This window comes from Acomys russatus, chromosome 1, assembly GCF_903995435.1.
Source record: "Acomys russatus chromosome 1, mAcoRus1.1, whole genome shotgun sequence".
NCBI lineage: Eukaryota > Metazoa > Chordata > Mammalia > Rodentia > Muridae > Acomys > Acomys russatus.
Genome location: NC_067137.1, coordinates 78,512,057 through 78,533,402, shown reverse-complemented (window position 1 = coordinate 78,533,402; position 21,346 = coordinate 78,512,057). Strand labels below are relative to the sequence as shown.

The 21,346-nt window shown below is 39.0% G+C and overlaps 1 pseudogene; it reads left to right on the top strand.

The window, feature by feature from the left end:
* Window positions 1–7,084: 7,084 nt before the first annotated feature.
* On the top strand, window positions 7,085–8,983 carry LOC127189315 (pumilio homolog 3-like; annotated as a pseudogene).
* The last annotated feature ends 12,363 nt before the right edge of the window (window positions 8,984–21,346 follow it).

The following is a 21,346-nucleotide window of genomic DNA, read 5'->3' as shown; positions in this document are numbered from 1 at the left end:
CCTGGCTCTGTTTTAAATACAAGATACGTTAATAACTTTTCAAGTCGCTAAGCCACTGAGGTGAGTTTCAGGAGACCTCTTAAGGCTTCTGAGTGAGACCTCTGTCTTGCATACAGTCACTACATAAGGACGCATTTCACTGGGCCCTAAGTGCTTAAGTGCCATCATTCATCAGAAAACATGTTTGGGGAAGAGTATGACTCTGAATGTTGTATCTCAAGAGGGAAATTTGTTTGACTGTAATCTCAGCTTCTGTTTCGATCTGCTCCATAGTGGAGCCTCTCAGAGGACAGTTATGCTAGGTTCTGGTCTTGTTTGCCTTTCTGGGTCTGGGTTAGTTCATGGAATTAATAGACTTGGTTTTGAACATTCAAGTTTACTAGGCTGTGATGGCAACTTAAAAAAACCTTTAACAGAATGATGTAGCAACTTTAAATTATCTAAAATTTCTGAAACAGACTTACACCAAAATACCGATTTTCATCTTAATCTTTAAAAAGGTTGTTGAAGTAGATTAAACAGTGCTCCAGGAGCCAAGAGCATTTGACATCGTCCATTCTACCTTTTAATAACATAATTGCTACAAAGCTTTGACATTTAACAAGGGGTCTGCAGATGTAGCTGCCTCAAGGACAATTTTTCTTCCAAAGAAAACTGATAACACAAAAGATTATAACTTCTAAATGTGACCTACATATTTAAATGCAAACCTACTTTCATGGTCCCCTGGAAGCGTATGTTGTCTTTCAAAATCTTACTGTATTATGAATTTATATAAAAATATGATCTTTGTTTGTATTCCATGTAGTATTTGTTTTTGTTCTAGGGTTTTTTAGTTTGTCATGAAATCCTACGGTTCTCAGAACAGGTGTGTGTATGTGTGCGTGTGTGTGAGTACGTGTGTGTTGTAGTCTCTAAAATATGTTTTGCTGAACCTTTTTTTTTAATTGATGTTTTTATCTTTTCACTTTACATCCCAGTCACAGCCCTCTCCCTCCCCTCTTCCTGGCCCCATCCTCTAATCCTCTTTCCTGACTCTTGTTTTCAGAAGAGTGAGCCCTCCCACCCCATACCAACCTGCCCCAGCACATCAAGCCACATCAGGACTAACTGCATCCTCTTCCATTGAGGCCAGACAAGGCAGTCCAGCTAGGGAAAAGTGATGAAAAAGCAAGCAACAAAGTCTATGCCAGAGAAAGCCCCATCTCCAATTGCTAGGGGACCCACATGAAGACCAATCTGCCCATCAGTTACATATGTGTAAGGGCCCTAGGTCCAGACCACGTATGCTCTTTGGTTGGTGTTTCTGACTCTGTGAGCTTTCATAGGCCTGGGTTAGTCTTTTTGTGGAGTTTTATCCCTGCCAGATTCCTCTATCTGTCCCCCAACTCTTCCATAAGACTACTTGAGTTCTGTCTAATGCTTGGCCATGAGTCTCTGTGTCTGCTTTGATCTGCTGCTGGGTGGAGCCTCTCAGAAGACAGTTATTTTAGGTTCCTGTCATATGTGCCTTTCTGGGTCTGGGTTAATACACTCAGGATGATCTTTTCTAGTTTAACCTAGAAACCTAGTTTGCCTGCACATTTCATGATTTCCTTGTTTTTAGTATCTGAGTAATATTCCATTGTGTAAATATACTACATTTTCTTTTTTTATTCTTTGGTTAGGGGCATCTGGGTTGTAATCAGTTTCTGGCTATTATCAATAAATCTGCTATGAACATAGTTGAGCAAATGTTCTTGTTGTATGGTGGATCATCTTTTGCGTAAATGCCAAGGAATGGTATAGCAGGATCTTGAGATAGAACTATTCCCAAATTTCTGAGAAAGTGCCTTGAAGACATTAGTACAGGAGACAACTTCCTGAACAGAACACCAACAGCTCAGGCTATAAGATCAACAATTAATAAATAGAAACTCATGAAACTGAAAAGGTTTTTAAGGCAAAGGACACTGCCAATGGAACAAAACAGCAGCTTACAGTCTTAGCAAAAATCTTCACCAAGCCTAAGTCTGATAGAGAGCTAATATCCAAAATATATAAAGAACTCAAGAAATTAAACAAATAATCCAATTGAAAATGGGGTACAGAGTTAAACTGGGAATTCTCAACAGAGGAATCTTGAATGGCAGAGAAACACTTAAAGAAATACTCAACTTCCTTAGTCATCAAGGAAATGCAAAGCAAAATGACTCCAAAATTCCATCTTACACTGGTCATAATGGCTAAGATCAAAAACTGAAATGAAAACACATTCTGGCAAGGATGTGGAGAAGAAGGACTACTCCTCCATTGCTGGTGCAACTGCAAACTTGTGTAACCACTTTGGAAATCAATCTGGAGCCCTTCTTATAGGTCCAAGTGCTTTAAAAAATAATTTGTAGGAGCAAACTCATTTGATTCTCCTTACAGTCATATGAGGTATGTACTGTTTTCTTGGTTTTATAACTGAAATACAGAGATCCCAAGATAGAATAATGTGCTCTCTCATGTAGCTGGTTTATGGGGAACTAGGTTTTGAACCCAGTTCTCTCCCTGAGTAGCCACTTCGTACAGAGATTTCATTCCCCTCCTTCCTACCTCTACTTTAGGATATGATGCTGAGGTGATGAGTGCATGTGGTGTCAGTGTCCTTCAAATGCCAACACTTGTCCTGCCACATACTGGGCACACACGTATACAATTATTTAAGATTCTGTAGGAAGAAAAAGAGAGACATAGGGAAGAGAAGTTCAGTCCATACAGTGCCAGGTCAAATGCAATAAGTATGCGTTGGTTAAGAGAGAAAGCTTCTGGTACCAGCATGACATAAAGAGCAGAAATAAAAGCATGCCTTCTGTCACGAGACAGAAGTGCAAAATGAAATTTCTTTAAAAGGCTGAGGTTATTCTGTTCATCAAATGGAACTAAAACAGATTCCATGATTAAGCTCTCAGTGACTTGAAGTCATATTTCCTTTGTGTTATTTCTACTGTTTGACTAGTGCCTCCTGTATTGGGCAAAAGAAGGGGGACTAATCCTCCAATGTGCTAAATCCCTGGGTCAGTTATTAGGGTCTGATAAACCAGAAGAGATCGTCTCTTTTGGTTTGGATTGACTTGGGAAAGCAGATACTGCCTTGGACAGTTCAGCCAGAGTTGATACAACAGAGGGATATTTGTTACATAGAGCTAATAACGACAATGGAATAATTCAGAGGTTATGAACAGCAGGAAGCTGCTAGTCCTAGAGGATTCAAAGGACAATGATCTTTCTGGAGAACTAAAATTAAGGTAGGTGATGCTAAGGCAGAACTGTTTCCATTAGAAGTTTCAACTATGGAGATGTGGTCATTCCCAATGATGCCTTCATGAGAAGTGGTGGGTGGTGGGAAGGTAGGATACTCACTTTTTCCTTTCCTTTCTCTTTTCAAGACAACAAATTCCAGCAACAAAAGAGCTTAATGAAGTGCTTATTGGAAGTACTGGGAGATGATTTGAGAGATATGAATGTACATTGATTGACTTTATGTACACAGAGACTAAGAATATCTTTAACACATGAGTTAAAATATAGATGCTTATAAGATGAAACTTCAGTTGTCCAGCCTGGCCCAGACATGTTATGATGACAACATGATAGTAACAAGGTGCTTTCAGTAGTAATGCCATGTGCCCGAGTTCTCATTCCTCTAGGAATATGTGGTATTTCATGTACATAAAATGTAGTCTGCTTCAAAACTTGCCAAGTCCCATCTCTGGTTCTGCTGATACCAAAGGGCAGAACCTATGTGTTTAGAGCCCTTCACTCTTATAATTAAGAATTATGGACTATTGGGCCCAAATTCCCTCGATTCTGAATAAGGTCTTAGGCATGTTTTCCTCTCCTCACATGGACACCATGGACCACCACATTACAGAAGTGACATTTCTGTCATTGCTGAACAAATCCTCATTGTAGGGCAATAGCACCCATTTTTCTCAGCCAAGGTCAGTACTCAAAATACTGTATTCATGCCACCCACTGGGACTATTCTGGAATTCTTCCCTTATCCTGTGATACATGTGCATCAAGAGTAAACAAGAAAGCAAAGAGAAATAATGTAATAATCAACTAGCATGAGCTTTAACGTTACTACTGTGACCATCTTGACACCTACGCAGTCTTGCTCTGTGTAACATGTTTCTGTCAAAAAGAGGTCACATGTGCAGTAGTGATTCAGTAGGGTTGTGATGGAGCTGAAACATTCCCATTGTCTAGTGGTAGCATAGCTGTCATAGCATCTAGTGCAATGTGTTAGTCTCACGTGTATGGTGATCTTCTCACTTGTATAGAAGTCTAATAGGTACCATTATGAATAGTGCATAATACTTGGCACTGATAAGAAACATATTGCTTTACTTCAAAACTGAAATGATCAAACCACAAGGGTTTGGACTTTAAAACAGATATGTGTGTTACTGGAGAGCTTTGAAGGTACTGTGCACATGTGCTGAACAAAGGACACCTTTTTTACTAAGTGATGCATAAGTGTTGGATCTCTATATGCAGAAGAGTAAAACAAGGCTCCGCTTTTAAAAATCAGTTACAAAAGTCAACTAAAATTGATTAGAGTCTTATGGAAGACAGGAAACTATGGAGTAAAGCAGAAAAAAAAAATCTCAGGATGTTGGCCAGGGCAAGGATTTCTGGCACAGACCACAAAAAGAAAGGAAACGAGCAACAGTAAACAAATGGGATTTTATCAAATTAAAAGGCGCTTGTGCAGCAAAAGAAATAATTAATGGAGTGAAGGGACATTGTACCGAATGGGAGGTATTCTCTGTAAGCTATGTTACTGGAAAAGGGTTGCTAGCCAGAGTAGAAGGAACTATAGAAACATTAGCAAGGGAGCATGTGACCTACTTTATAAATGGCCATTAAGTCTAAACAATAAGTCTCAAAAATGGCCAACAGAAATACTGAAGTACAAATTAAAAATTACACAAAGATATCACTTCCATGCAGTAGAAACCGTGATTATTAAAACAATGAAAATAATAAAGGTTGGCAAGGTTTTGGAGAAGTCCTGCAAACCGTTAGTGCGAATTTAAAATAGTATAGTCCTCAAAGAAAATAATATGGAAGTTTCACGAAAAAAGGATATGTGTTACTTGTTTACATATTCATTGTATTATACTATTAGTCATTATTTTTTTATTATACTCTGTAATCGGCATTTGCTTCTTTATGAGCTCTTCTTTCTTCCATCCTTCTCCTCTCCTTTATTCCACCCTTTCAATCTCCTTAGAGGATCAATAAATTGGCTTCAACAAGGTTATTGTAGGAAGCATTCCTTTCTCATGTATAAGTCCAGGTTCACTGATAAATCAACACCAAGACTAGGTTAAATATGTCAGAACATTGTCAGAGAAAATATCTGTGAGAGAAAAAAGGGGGAAGCTGGCTGAGGTTGAGAGAACTGCTAGACATCAATGCAGACCAAATCTCAAGCTAAAGAAAAGGGAAGCAGAGCGGGGATCACATGGAAGCATGTTAGACTTCAAAGCAGTCTTAAGAAAAGTGAGATAAAATGGGAATAGGGCTTCCTCAAGACCCAGCTATTCCACTCCTTGGAATATACCCAGAAGATGCTCCAGCACACAACAAGAAAATTTGCTCAACCATGTTCATAGCAGCCTTATTCATAATAGCCAGAACATGGAAACAGCCTAAGTGTCCCTCAGTAGAAGAGTGGATAAAGAAACTGTGGTACATATACACTATGGAATACTACTCAGCTATTAAAAACAAGGAATTCCCGAAATTTGTGGATAAATGGATTGAGCTAGAAATGATCATAATGAGTGAGTTAACCCAGAAGCAGAAAGAATCAAATGGTATATACTCACTTATATCTGCATACTAGCCCAAGGGGCATGTCCCACGAAAGCCTTCACTTACCAGGAAACTGGGACAGAGGGGAAGGCATCTATTGGGACTCTAAATGAGAGACGCATGGGAGAACAGCAAAATAAAAGGATCCAGAGGGTCCTAGAAATCTACAAGTAGAACAATATGATAGGCAGATTTGGGCCCAGGGGTCCCGCTCAAACTAAGGCACCAGCCAAGGACAATACAGGAGGTAAACTTTAAACCCCTTCCCAGATCTAGCCAATGGTCAGAATATTCTCCACAGTTGAGTGGAGAGTGTGATACAACTTTCTCCCGTACTCTGGTGCCTCACATTTGACCATGTCCCCTGGAGGGGGAGACCTGGTGGCACTCAGAGGAAGGACAGCAAGTAGCCAAGAAGAGACTTGATACCCTATGAGAATATATAGGGGGACGTAATCCCCCTCAGGAACAGTCATAGGGGAGGGGAATAATGGGAAAATGGGGGGGGGAGGAATGGGAGGATACAAGGGATGGATAAACATTGAGATGTAACAAGAATAAATTAATAAAAAAAAAAAAAAAGGAAAAAAAAAAAAAAAAGAAAAGTGAGATAGACATAACAGGGAGTCTTGATCATACCTGTCCTTTGTATCTGCATCTCCTGAGATATGCTTGCTTATAACTCCTCCTATAAGGCCCCCTGGCCAGATCACCACTACCTAGGAGCAATGGCCTTGGTGCAAACATGGTGGTGGGTTGTAGAGCTTCCTCCTTCAGTTGCATTCTCCATTCTGTGAATATGAAAGGATTGTGGTTGTCACTGCCACACTCCCACCAAGACTCTATGCATTTTTTCTAAGAGCCTCCTAGCCATTCTATAAATGCTGCAGCCCAACCATCCATGCCTTATCATAATCCTCCCTGTTTGGTCTACATCTGGGCAGTACTCATCACAATACAACATAACTTAGAATTTATCAACTTATGTTCTCCATTGGTTTATAAATAAAGAAAAGAAATATTTAAAATTTTGATTGGCAGAAACCATGTGATTTTAAATTTTATTCTCTTAAGCTATTACATTTTGTATTACATTTTTTCAGTAGTAGATAATACATGGAAGCACAATATTAATTTATTAATCTAGTACTAAGTGTATAGATTTTTTTGTAAAGAAGGGAACAAATTAACTCTGTGTGTCTCTGCCCCATATGTGTGAGTTGCTAGGATGGAGGTCAAAGGTAAAAAAAAATCACAGGAAAGTGTTCAATGACATCACGAGAGTAGATTTCATAAAAACATTGATTCCTGCTCTTCAGAGACATGCCAAAGAATGTTTTTAAGGAAGGTGAGCCTAAAATTATATATAAGAACTTTGTGAAAGGTGACACAAAAAACCTATCAAGAGCATGGAGCAGTTCAAGACAAAGCCACAAGAGGGCAAAGGACCCAAAGACTTATAGTAGGCAAATACATTCAACAGGAAGAGAAAATTCCAGCCAGACCATAAACAAAGGAGACAAATCATCAGCCAAGAAACCCAAATGGAATCCTTTCACAAAGAGGAAGACAGAGCTGAAGCAGAATGGAAGTTCGGTGATAAGGCCAACTATGATGCCATGGTTCAAGCAAACAGATTTGGGAGAAAAGATTGTGACAAAGAAGAGAGTGAAGTTCACAAGTGAATTGCAGAAGCTGACACAAAGGGAATTTAATACTGTGCCTTTGCTCATGACTCAACATGTGTGGTCCAGTGCTTCTTTCAGTAGGATAACAAAGAGCAGAGGATGCAGACTTTTGAAGATTTGTCAGGAGATCTGGTTGAATTAAATCAAGCCAAATACTCCAGGAATATTGTTAATTTTTTCCCCTCCTTTGTAGAAGTAAGCCCCAGGTTGCAGAGATAATCATAAGTTTTAAAGGCCACGCGAGGAAGATGCTGATGCACTCAGAGACACTGGCTACTATGGACTATGTGTACAATGATAAAGCTATTTTGCACTAGAGGAATAAGATGACAGAGGATCTCTATGAAAAAACATTTCAGCTTTACAAAGCAGCAGATCACCCACCTCTGGACAAAGTGCTAGAGGTGCAGCCAGAAAATTAGAGCTCATTATGTATGAAATGGAGCCTACTCTGGCTCCAATGGCCCCCAAATTAAGCACCTACTGGTTCACAACGTATGCTTGGACTTTTTTTTAAAAGCCATGTGCCCCCCACAACTTCAATTAGAACTACTTGAAGACATCCAGGAAGCAGTGGTATACCTGGCTCCACACGTGATAGTACACTTGCTCCCATCCACTGCCTGTGGCACATACACCCAAGAGCAGGAAAGTAGCCATGAAAACAATGAAGAAGTATGCTGAAAAAGTGATTAATGGCCAATATTCTCATTTGGTTTTACTGGTGGTATTTGATTGTATTAATGATAATAAGCATGTGAAACATATAATCATATCAGACTTCACCAGTATCTGACACACTAAATGACTACTAAGTGCAAACACAGAAGGAAAGTCCTGTCACACTTACTGAGTCCAGAGACCCTTCCCACATGGCGCTAGAAATCATTGAGGTTCTGCAGAAAGGTGATGACGACGCACACAGCAAGAAATACACTGCAGTCCATTATGTGAGCTCTTGGACTCCATCTCCTTAGCTTTGCTAAGCTACCTGGAGGAATGTGCTCAGGAGGCAGTGATGATAAGTCTGCATCCATGCTGGTGTCTGAAATCCTGGGCTCTGCTACTGGAGACTTTCATCCTGCCATGGGTGCCATAACTAGTTTGGCAACCACAGAACTACATCCTTATAGAAGGATGGAGAGATTCATGTTGCTGCACATCTTGCGTGGTATCTAGCTCTCAAATGGTTAATAAAGCAAGATAAAAAGATAACAAAGTGGAAGAGACGTTTGTTTTACAAAAATATTTGTAGAGCAGGCTTGAAAATCCTGAAGTCCTGGGCCAGCATCAATCAAAGTGTCATTGTTTTCCCCAGCCTTCATCATAGTTGTGACCAGGAAGTTGTAAATAAAGTCTAAGCTGTATTGAAAAGGCTGGTACCTACATGGGGAGAAAACAAACACACCAACAAACAATGGCACCTGCAGCAGAGTTGAAACTCTGCTTTGAAAGATGAGAGCAAAGGTGTGAACAGGATGAAGGAGTGGAACCCATTTCCCAGCGGAGAAGGGTGGGATCCACCAGACTCATAATTTGGAAGCTCGATACATTTATTTCTCCCTTGTAAATGAACTTATTTATATATAACTATGTCCAAAACTGGAAAAAATGATATGAGTTGTTTGACAATTTATTGTACACCAGTTATGCAAAAGACTTATTTTGGATGTCCAACACAGGAGACAAATTCTCTTAACCCTATTGCAGGAGATGGGTTATGCAGCTACTGTAGAGTGCAGTCAACAAATGTGAACACTGCATTGCCGAGGAGAGTGTACAGACTGAGGTTAATGAGGACTTTATTTGTGGAACAGGAGTAAATTTGATCCCTTATCTGCTAGAACAAAACAATTTCTTCTACTAACAAATGAGAGATGAAAAAGAGAGAAAGAGAAACAAAATGAAATGAAAAGCAGGCAGGCAGAACAGGCACTCATTCCAGGGAACTAATGCAGAAGGCCTTTGCTTTTAGAAACCAGGGCCAGAGACCTTTCTAACATGTTCCTGCGGGCTCCTCAAAACGTATGTTGGCTAGGCTCTGCATGGCTAGTCTCTGGTGGCGAGTCACCAGCAGCATCTTTGATGCAGATAGATTGAGCATCCCTGGAGCGAAAGACTTCAGCTGTGAAGGAGGGTGCAGTTTCCCTTAGGGACCAGTGATCTAAAAGAGGGTAAATGCTGTAAAAGGTAGTTATTTCAATGATTATTAATTTCCCGGTTGACCTGACTGCCTTATTCTTATTCTTGATCTTGCTTCTAGTCTGAGGTCCTTTCTAGCAATTACAAGAAAATGTCTTGGTTTTTAGCCCTGGTTTTTGACACAGTTTATGTGCGGATCTCTCACAGTGGAAGGTGCTGAGTCGGAACCTCCACGGTGGCAGCTGGGTCAGCACTCTAAACTCACAGTAAGTGAAGTCAGTGTTCTTCTGGGAAAGAGAAGTGGAAATACAGTTTATTCAATGAAAACACAGAGAAAGAAAAATCCACTGCTTTCTGATGGACAGCTTGCTTCTTGTAAACATGTCTGGAAATAAACCACAGGGTTTTGATTTCCATTGTAAGCTCAAACATGAGGCCCATGGTTTAAGTTACAAGGCTTTTATTATGTCATTTTTTAAGAAGGAGAAGGATACATGCTATGCTTTAAATTACACCAACGATCTTCTTATTCAAAGGTGGGCTTTCTGACAACTTCTACCCTGGCCTTGCAATCCACAGTCAGAAGTAAGAAAAACAATCATCTTTTTTTCAAGGCTAACATCATGATTATAAAGACATGTACTTAACTCCTAGGGCCAGGGATGTCATGAGTTTTCTTATGACTCAATTTTAAACAAGCTTGGTTACCAGTTTCCCAACTCAAAGCAGGCAAAAAACACTACAAACTGAAAAATGCCAAGGAGAGGATTAGAAGTGGCCATAAACACAGGAATGATGGCTGACAATCTGATGGAGGAAGCAGAGGCAAGGGGAGGAGAATTGCTGCTCAGGACAAGAAGGCTCTTTTTTTTTTTTTTTTTTTTTTTTTTTTTTTTTTTTTTTAAAGATTTATTTATTTATTTATTATGTATACAGTGCTCTGCTTGCATGTACTCCTGCAAGCCAGAAGAAGGTGCCATATCACATTACAGATGGTTATGAGCCACCATGTGGTTTCTGGGAATTGAATTCAGGACCTTTGGAAGAGCAAGTGGCACTCTTAACCACTGAGCTATCTCTCCAGCCCCGACAAGAAGGCTCTTACACTATCAATAAAGTGCATAATTTATGTTAAGCATTACCATTTGACAAGCTCATGTACCTTGGTGTAGTTCTTTGATAATGAAGTCTGTACTTTCCCAGTTCTTTCTGCCTCATCATTGAAATCATTGTGAAAGTTGTCAATTTTGCTTTGTCATGCATGGAAGATATAGTATTGAAAAAGAAAAGTCAAAATCTTGGCTTTTGAGCTATTGCATATACTTTTCCATCTTTATATCAGAGACAAGTATCTTAACCCAAAAATTTTTTTAAAGGACCACTGGGGTGGGGGGGCATCTAGAGAGGGGAATAGCAAGATGTAGATGATATGAAATGGGACATAGGAAAATGGGAGGGCCACCTTAATTGAGAACCAGAATGGGAGGTTAATCCGGGAGAAGGTAGAAGGGGGAATAAATAACACTAAGGATGTTTGAAAAAGCCTTAACGACGTATACTGAGCACCGGGTATGAGAACTCTTTCTAGTTGTAGGTCAGGGTAGTATAAGAGTCTCCCAGAACAAAGTTGGCCACTGCTACTGCCCTTGGTTGCCTTCCAGGAACTACATCTCTGTTGCTGAAGATAATGGGCCCTTCATACAGAGTTCAATTTGAGTTGGATATGAACTGAAAGCATAGTCCTTGAGGGCTAGCTTTCATAGTACCAGAAGGTACGGTGAAAGCTGCCCAAGGAAGAAGACATCAATAGTCTTACCTCACTGTGATGGTTAAGAACCACAAAAATGACTAACATTGCCAGATATTCCTAGAGGTGCACTCCAACCAGCAAGTATCTAATTGGATTTAAGGCCCACTCAACAGGAGGGAAACTTGGTGCTAGACATCTATCCAGCTATCTGGAGGCTAGTGAGGTCATAAATCTTAGAGAAGAGCCTACTACCACCCCTTTACTAAACCAATAGTTCCCAACTGCATTATACATTTTTATCTCTATCCCATAGAAAAATGTAGCTCTCACCCTTCATCAAAAAAGCAATGCCTTTGCAGCACATAGAGATCATCACTTAAAACTACAACTGGTGAAAATACAGAAAGCAACCACAAACGATGGTGAGCTGTCCAGCCCCAACAGATATATGAAAAGCATGACTTCTGTACATAATATTCAACAGAAGCTCATAAGAGACAGAGGACTGGGGAGTCAGCTGTGAGTTTATGTCTTCTAAGATGACAGAGAAGCTACACCTACAGTATTGAAAAAATGGCTGCTTAAAGAACACCTAAACAATGATACCCCTAACAAACACCTTAATGTGGAAGGGGAAATCCCATGGGGTCTCACACCCAGACAAAGAACTACGGCCAGCTAAGAAATTCTGAGAGAGGAAGAATTAGTCTTTTCCAATGATTAAGGCCTTATTGGTTATTCAATACTAAATTGTAAGCCCTGAAATCAATACTGCACAGACTCTGAAGTTGTATTTATATGTTTATATAATATATATGTGTGCATATGTATTTATTGGTATCAATAATGAAAGGAAAAGAGGCCATGAATTATAGAGAAAGCAAGGGGAGCTACTTTAGAGGTTTGGAGGGAGAGGACATGGGAGGGGATGGAGGGAGGAAAGAAAGTGGATGAAGTTGTGTAATTAGATTTTAATAAAATATTTTAAAAAATTAGTGGAGAGTGGGGTCTGACTTTCACATGAACTCTGGTGCCCCATATTTGACCATGTCCCCTGGATGGGGAGGCCTGGTGGCACTCAGAGGAAGGATAGCAGGTTACCAAGAAGAGACTTGATACCCTATGAGCGTATACAGGGGGAGGAGGTCCCCCTCAGTCACAGGGGAAAATGGGAGTGATGGAGGAATGGGAGGATACAAGGGATGGGATAACAATTGAGATGTAATATGAATAAATTAATAAAATATATTAAAAAAAGAAAATGAATAAAATAAATGGTGAAAAGTAAAAAGAGAGTTTGAACTTTCAGGTGAAAGAGCCAAGGACTTATAAATAAAAAAAAAACAGATTTACTTTATGGATTTCCCAAAGTTTGACTCTACAAAACAAGCCCTGAAGCATGGGAGACTGGAAATACGATATGTGGACTACGGTGGCTATGGTGAGATGCATTCCTGATGAACTAACCTTTATTTTAATGGTCAGAGAAGCAGAAAAGGTAAAATATTTGGAGAAAGACATGGCTGAAATCACAGGAGAAGGCTCAGTTCTTCTAATTTTGGAAAATCTTGTTGCCTGGTGGGGATTGGTACTTCAGATGAATTAAAGGCATTTGAGAGCAATTCATATTCCCCAGAATGTAAAATAGAACTGTTACAAGACTCTTAGGTAAATTATATGCCCACTAGGTTACCAGAATGAAAAAAATAGCAAATATTCAGTGGGCTTTTCAAGGCATAAGCCTCTCAGAGTTGTCTAACTTAGTATAACGATCTACCAGAGGGATTTCTTTGACCACACCTTCTTCAGTGTTCTCTACTGAAATAGCTAGGATAGGCTACACAACCAACATAATTCCTTACATCAGGAAACCATGTCTGCCATGAGCTAGAGCCAGAAGCCATGATGATGATAAAGGAAAAGGCAGTAAGAGACATGTTCCTTAGTTTAATCGTTCTACAATATGTAGGTTTCATTACATCACATGGTGCTCCATAAGTATATACAAAATGGTAGTCAGGACAAAATATGGCATGCATTTCTTCTCTGTATGTCTCTCTGTCAATAGCCCAAAAGGTACCCCGTGAGAGGGAAAGTGAGAGTACACTGAATGAATTGAATAGTTGCTCAGAAGACATTGTATTATTTTCTAGAAGGGATGTGAGGTGAGGGTCCTTAGTTATGGAGAAGTAAAGGACATTCCATTTTTTGTACCTTGTGTATAGAATAACAAAGCTCAAAAAGCTTTTTAATTAAAGTGGTTTACACAAGACCTTCTATATGACTACTTGCCTTGCCTTGCAAGTTCTTGTCTTCTTACATTGTTACCAGTAATAGGCATAAAAGTGAAAACATGTCTTCCATGCATGGCAGCAAAATGGCCTATGCCATTTAATAGTAATCTGTCTCTCCTTTTCCATGGTAAAACTCAAAGAACCTCACTCTTAAAGCTCTTGTTGTCAGAGAACAGAAATGTCCCCAGACCACAGTGGTTAAAAGTGCTTGGAGCATAAGAATATATACCACAAGAATACTGAGAATACTGATTGTATCCCAGGAAGGATGCAAACTGTCGCCCACTTTCACCTGAAATAGCAAGGGTATGCATCTCAGTCTATCGATTCCCTCTGCATGCATATTCCAGCAAGCGAATGCAGGTTCTCAGTTACACATCCTCCTCTCCACCTCCTTCTGCTCAGCAGCAGTTTCCATACACGATTAGCACTCAAGTAGCATCTTCCACGTTAACCTTGCAATGTCTGATATGGAGGACAGAGATGGATACTGCCTTGCTGAGATGTGTACACAGAATCTATAACGAACAATTGCAGCTTCTGTCTGATCATGACCAGGCATTAAAGTGAGGTCCAAGCCTACGGAGGCACTGGGTCCTAAAGGAACATGTTTTCCCCACCTAGCTAAGCACATAATTTAGCACAAGTGAAGCTTTCCAAACTTAGGCCAGCAGAAGCCTCTGGTCATTGCTTCTATTCTGATCTGTTTCCAAGGAGACTCAGCCCTGTTCTTCTGGGATACTGATGTAGGTTACAGGAAATGCTACCCCCTGCTTTCTCCAGTGTGTGTGCTGTTATGACCCATGGTCCCAGATCAGGTATCACTAATTTGTGTTCTACATAATCCCACAGATGTGGGAGGTCCATGTAGTTCAGAATGAAGGCTTTGTAGTAACTTTTGTCGGGGGGCTAAGTGATTGTGCTCTGGAGGCTTCAAACACCACTGCTGCTTTTCAGGAGGTGAAAGGTTAATCAGCTCTGAAAGCTGCACCTTAAATGGGAACACTTTTATTTTCTGTCTAAAATAGAACTAAACAGGATTATAGTTAATTTATCAATTTCATCTCACTTTCCCCTATCTGTGCAACAATACTCAGTGGCTTTTGGGAAGCTATATTTGCTTATAACCTTAACCAAGTATCAGCAGGGATATTTTTCTGGGTAGAGACCAAAGTTTTGAGTGATAGCATTGCAGGTAATGGCATTGCCTCTTCTGACTCACAGATCTTCTTTCTCACAAACTTAGTTCTAGTCTGGAGGCTGCCATGCATGGCTGTTGAGGGCTGAAGTATACCCTGAGGAATATTTTGCAAACTTAATAGAATTCTGATTTTCTCATCTTTTCCTGTGTTCATAATGTAGTCGCATATGAATCAAAGCAAGGGTAAGGCATCCTGTTGTGCTACTGGTATTGATGAGTGTAGGGAACACTGTGCTGCCTCTACCACCAACGATCTGATCCGATCCTAAGTCCTACCTAGGAGTGTTTACTACTACTGCATTATCGTGTCCTGTAAAATGTAAAGTGTTTCCCAATAAGCTTTAACATATGAATCACACGTCAGTTTTCTCAAAATGTAGACTGAATAGTTACAGTAAGGCCATTGAGTAAGGTCTGTGATGTATACTTCCAGAAAGTCCCCAGGTGATACTGCTGCTCTGGGGACCTCATGTTAGTTGCAAGGTTAAAACAAGTGTTGTATGTACTCTGGTGCCTCACATTTGACCATGTCCCCTGGAAGGGGAGACCTGGTGGCACTCAGAGGAAGGATAGCAGGCTACCAAGAAGAGATTTGTTACCCTATGAGCATATACAGGGGGAGGAAGTCCCCCTCAGGAACAGTCATAGGGGAGGGGAGTAAGGGGAAAATGGGAGGAAGGGAAGAATGGGAGAATACAAGGGATGGGATAACCATTGAGATGTAACAAGAATTAATTAATAAAAAATATTTTGAAAAAAAAAAACAAGTGTAACAGGAGGACTGAGGGACTTCAGTGTTCCATGTTTTTGCTCTTTGTGCGGTAAGGCATTTCTTTACTCCTCCAAATCTAGCTCTATGACGTCACTATAATTTGCATTTTATTATAATGAATGGTTTTAGTATATAAAGGGAATAGTTCCAATTTCAGCTTTCACTAATACTATAGTAATTTTGTGGGATTCAAATAAAATTTTTGTTGGTGGTGGTGTTTGTTTTTTGAGATAGAGTTTTTCAGTGTAGCCTTGGCTGTCCTGGATTCACTTTGTAGACCAGAGTGGCCTTGAACTCACAGAGATCTGCCTGCCTCTGCCTCCCTGAGTGCTAAGTTATTGGTGAGTGCCACCTTAACATAATCTCTTTACATCTGCATAGAAATGCAGAGTCTAGGCAGAGTTGACCAGCCTTGGTCTAGTGGTTTGAAAAACAATGGCTCCCATAGGCTGATATTTTTGAATGCGTACTTACCAGGAAGTGGCATTCTTTGATATGATTGGAAGGATTAGGAGGTATGGCCTTATTGGATGAAGTACAGAAAGAAATTTTAATCCAGCAACATGGCTGCTCTGATGATATCCAAAGACATGCCACCATACACCTTTAATCCCTCTGGCTGGAATACTCTAAAATGACATCTAATTAAGGGATAAAATGATGAATCAGAGAAAGATTTGACAGAGTACAATAGGCTCAAGTCTCATGAAAACAGCACAGGAAAGAGGCTATTTAAGAGAGCACAGGGAGAGACAGTGGAGTTAGGAAAGTTGAGTACAGTCGGAGAGCTGGGAGTCAGGTGAGAGGCGTGCAGTGGAGTTGTGTTCGTGACACATCATGACAGTTCACTTGGTGACAGGTCAGTCTGTGGAGTTCAGAGGCAGGTTTTCCCAGGACTGTTTTACAGAGACATGAGGCAGAAAGTATAAGCTAGCCATAAGTGAAAACACAATGAGCTAGAGAATGAGAATGAGCCACAAGATTAGAACAGATTGCTAGAGTTAGGTTGAGGCCAAGCAGAGCAGTTCAGTCAGACGCTAGAAGAAGCCAGTTTGAATTAGTCAACCTGGAGAGGCATTTGAGCCAAAACAGCTGAGTTAAGGTTGTAAAAGCCCATGTCAGGCCCATTCTCTCTCTGTGTCTCTGTTTTTGCCTCTGTCTTTCTCTCCCTCTCCTTCTCCCTCTTTGTCTCCTTCTCCCTCTTCTTCTCTCTCCCCCCTTCTCTGAGTTGAGGTTTTAAAAGCCCATGCCAGGCCCATTCTCTGTCTGTCTGTCTGTCTCTCTCTCTCTCTCATTTGTATCACAATGTGACTCTCAACTACTTTTCCAGCACCACGTCGTCCATGCCTGCTGCCATGCTCTCCCAGCATGACGATAAAGAACTAAACTGTTGAATCTGTTTGCCAGGTCCCATTTAAATGCTTCATTTTATGAGCTGCCTTCAGTCATGGTGTCTCTTCACAGCAACAGAATGGTGACTAAGAAACTTGGGATATGTTGTCTGTATTCTGTTTCTGTATCTGACATGCTTATTGTAGTAATCCAGGATACTAAAATAGTTTCCAGAATTATAAGGGAAACTTCCAATGATTCAAGAGAATAGGAAATGAAAGAATAAGAGCAATCTACTGTATCTACTCTGCCATCATGGACCATTTCCTTCTGTAACTCTAAGCCCAGACTAACTCCTTCTACAATAATAACAACAATGAAATTCTTATGGACTGTAGTCATACCAACCCTTATATGAAAATAAATGCTGTAAACTTCCATGATTACATAATAAGCTTATGGGTAAATGGTACATGTACTTACATCTAGAATCTTTGATCTATGCATCTAACAACTTGGATATGATATTCTTAGAACAAATACTGTGCGAATGTTATTTCAAAAACTTGTCATTGTTCTCAACTTCATGCAATATTTTTCTTAATCAGTCACTTATGGACAATTGAATTTCAAGTTGATTAATGTGACTTAGCATATAAGTTGAGCTATAATTATGCTTTTTAGGAATGGGAATCTACTTTATTTCTATAAAACCAGTCTTAAGTTTCTCTCACTTCATTATCTATCAGATATACATGTGCTGATGGACATTGTGATGGGAGCATTTGTGAAACAGCATAAAACTATGGGTAGACATATAATCAAATATACAATAATAACAATAAGGATGAAGGATAAGACGAAGACTGCACAATGTTTGATGTTACTTTATTTTTTTTACAGATTAGTCTTTGGTGAGAGATTTGATAGTCACCATTTTTTTTCTAGCGATTTCTTCAGTGCTGGTAGATGCTTTCAAGGGAAAATGTTCAAGTTGATATTAATAATCGATGTTTAAAATATTTTGAGCTAAATTTAATATTAGTATAAATTTTTCTTGAATAGCTTCCATAGAAGAGGTACATGGAATATAAGTCAATAAAGAGTAATTTATTAATACACTAGAGGATATTCCTTTAAAACAAACAAACAAACAAACAAACAAACAAACCAAGCAAAACAAACAAACAAAAAACTTGAGAAGACATGGTTCACTTCTCCAAAGTACAAAATTCAGTAAAAGAATTATTTTAAAACATAGCAGACAAATAAAAGGGCTTAGCAGTGTGTTAATGAGAAGCTATAGAGATGTCAAGAGACATTGTTAGGGTTAGAATCATTGATCTGGTAAATGGTATAGAATTTCAATAAATAAGCAAGATGAAGGCAGAGATGACATAAGATTTGTAAGAGGGGAAAAAAAAAGACAGAAAAGCAAAGCAAAAATAAATTGCCAAGAAAGATCTACAAAGATTGAAATTCTTGAAAGAGAGGCTATGATAGGACATGACATTAGGATTTTAGTAAGCATGCTTAAGTAAAATAAAAAAAAAATTAGGTGTCATAAAAAAGTTAACAAGTCATGGATTGGACAGGGAGTTGATCGCCAGATTGTAAAGTCCTCCAAATAAGCAGCTACATTAACTAACAATGGGTAGTGGCAAACAAGTGTGTGTTTAAAGCAGACCTACAAATGATTAAACGCATGTGAGAAAATGCTCACTTCAGTAATCATCAGGGATATGAAAACCAAACCACAGTGAGATCTGTTTTCTGAGTAAGAATGGCTATAAAATTAACAACAGCAGCTAAGTATAAGTGCTGCCCAAGGTATAGAGCAATGGGGATACAAATAACTGTGCCTAATTTAATAATATATTAGTGGATCATCCTCAAAGAGTTGAAACTTTAACTTCCATACTATTTATCTATCTTATTCCTGAATATGTATCGCAAAGAAAAATGTTGAGGAGAAATCTCAACTACCATGCTCACTGCAGAGATTTTTCCAATCACCAAGACACAGACCAACAACATATTTATATATAAATTGTTGAATGGATAAATAATATGAAGGACACATACACACTAGTCTACCATAAAAAGAACAAATCATCATTTGTGACAGCATGAATGGAGAACTAGAATGTATAACCCTTTGACAATATGTAAGTTTTACTGCTTTGCTTATTTTCCTTCTCATAATATTCTCAACATTTTCTCATGTTGTAGATAAAGACTGATTTTCTTATTTTTTTAAAAGCCAAATAATATTTCAGCATGTGGATATACACCCCATTTTATTTGTTCATTCATCTACTGATGAATTACCTCTACCTCTTGGCTTTTATGAATAATGCAATCTACACATGTGTGGAGATTCTTCTTTGGGATCTTATTTCAGTCACTTTCATATCTGTGCCCACAAATTGGCTTGTTATATCAATCATGTTAGTTTTCTGTTTTTGAGGCTCCTCCATATAATTTTGGATAGTAACTACCATTTTATATTTGTTAACATGTGTGGTGTTTTACATCTCTACATATTTTCAGTAATACTTATTTATCTTTTCTCTTTCTCTAAAATATAATGACTATATTAATGGCCCTGGGAAGTTTATCTTTGTAATTTTTTTGTCCTGAATTTCCTTAAGGAAATGGATTTGGATAAATTTCATATGCTTGACAATAGTTTGTATAGTATTTTGGGGAGATTTCTGTTGCATTACTTGTTTTTTGATGAATTGAGGGTATTCTTAGCATATTCTGAATATTGACTTTTTATTATATATTATAAATAATTTCTTTTGCTTGAAAGATTTTTTACACTGTAGATAGTTTTTTTCTGAGTGAAAATTTAAGTTTGATGTAGTTACATATATGTACATATATAAATTCACATATATATGAATTGCTGATACTGCTTATTATTTTTTTATATTACAGTGGAAAATTAGTGGGAAAGTAGAATCTAAGAAGGTACTTGGACATTGTCCAATCAAGACAGGTTGACAGATTACTAATGTTAAGGTCTGGCATTTTGTCACCTTTTTGGAATTGCATGTTTAATTTTCCCTAGAGAGAGGCAGTTTGTCAATTATCAATTCTTTTGTGAGATACTTAGAAGGTTTCTTCTGTTTATTCATTAAGATGTGTCATGTTTGTGCTAAGGATGTCATTCTTAGATAAAGACTGCTCTAGAAGAATGCAGTTAATGTTTCTCTCAGCTATAACACCTTCTTGTTTCCTTGTACATGCAGCAGTAACAATCTGAAGACATCTTATCAAGTCAATCATTGGGCAAAGGGAAAGAGGTCAGAAATCACTATGGAGCTGCACGCTGACCCTCTATTGAGTAGAGCTGGAAACAAAGCCTCATAATGCAGCTTAGAACTTGTCATTGAAGGCAGGCTTTTGCTCACTTTACTAAATGTATTGACTGTAGGATATAAACAAATCCTTTGCAAACAGATTTTAATGCAATGCAATTACAAAAGGGCCATCCAGTTTCCCCTCTAATCTCAGGAGAAAGGAGTAACAGCTGGTGTTGCATTTTACCTCAAAGAAAGAGGCAAAAAGCATTACCTCTGGGTCTCCCATATTACTCCTCCCCCCCCTTTTCTGAGGCATTCCTCCTGCCACTCATCTGTTGATTGGCACATAAGGCTGGGATCACTGTTGACTGTCATTTAGCATTTCTCAATGAAAATAATTTACAATTCTGAGAGTAAAACCCTCTCGAATTAGTCTTTTCCATGATGCAGATCAGTTCAGCAGGTTGGACATCCACTCTTTGTGACTCAAGTGTACTAGGAGATGAGTCTATACAAAAAGATCATACTCAAGTGCTGGTAAAAGAGATTGATTTCTGTTTGGAAATCCTGGATAAAGTCCTAACGTTGCTCTAGACTATTTTATAACAAAATCATGGACTTTTCCTCCCTTTAATCGGCCACTGGAGAAACTTTGTCACATACTTCTTGAGATTCTTTTAGAAGGTACATCTGTAAATGGACCCTGCATTTCACAGCAAAAGTCTCTTCATTCTGATCTCAGTCATAGAGGTTCTAGTGTCCTGAAATCCTTCCTCTGACTTCGGTGCCATCTGGCTGCTTTCATCTTTCCAAAGTTCGTTGGTTAATTGAAGTCTTAAGTTCTCTCTGTAGGATGGTGCCTAGTAGGTAAAGATTATGTTCTAATCATTTAGGTTAGGATATTATGACCCCCCCCCATACATGTCTTCTTATATGCATGTAAAACACACTCCAGTGAGAACAGTAAGCAATTATTTTGGGAAGACAAAAACCAACC